Genomic DNA, 654 nt, shown 5'->3' with positions numbered 1-654 from the left:
TCCTCGAGACTTAGTCCCGCCCACAGGAGATGCGAGCGGAGGACCGAGGAGGGGAAGCAGCAGATGTTTAAAGAAATGAGAACTCCTCTCCTCTGAGCGTTCATATTAAAGCGACGTCCGTTCATTATTACGTGGCAACAGCTGCATTAGCTGTCGAGTGTTTTGTCATAGCGCTGTATTTTCTAATCTCTGTTAGATCAGCTGAACATTGTTCCCCCACATATTTACTTTGAATTAATTGAGAGTGCTGTATAATGAGACAATAGCTCTCAGGCTACAGATGCGGACACACACACACAAATATATTTATATAAATATATACAATTTAAAGTATGAGAACACTCTCATAATAACGTAACACAATCAGAGACTGGATATCTTATCTCTATCTGGTCGCTGAAATGGGGGATTGAAATTACGGGCCAAAAGTTGTATGTACAAGTATTAAAAGTAAGCAGAGGACACCAAACCAACTGAGACCCGTCTGTCCGCCGCATCTACGCACTGTACAACACACACACCTACACACTGTACCACACACACACCTACACACTGTCAGGGCTCTCAAGTTTTGAACAGAGTTCAGAGTGAGATTCTGGCAGCGGTGTTTTGGTAGTGGAGTATGAAGCCCTCTGTATCGCGAATGTCAACGGG

The sequence above is a fragment of the Notothenia coriiceps genome, unplaced genomic scaffold (genome assembly GCF_000735185.1).
Source record: "Notothenia coriiceps isolate Sejong01 unplaced genomic scaffold, NC01 NC01_scaffold00005753, whole genome shotgun sequence".
Taxonomy (NCBI): Eukaryota; Metazoa; Chordata; class Actinopteri; order Perciformes; family Nototheniidae; genus Notothenia; species Notothenia coriiceps.
The sequence above is the reverse complement of the archived record's forward strand: the minus strand, read 5'-3'. Positions refer to the sequence as shown.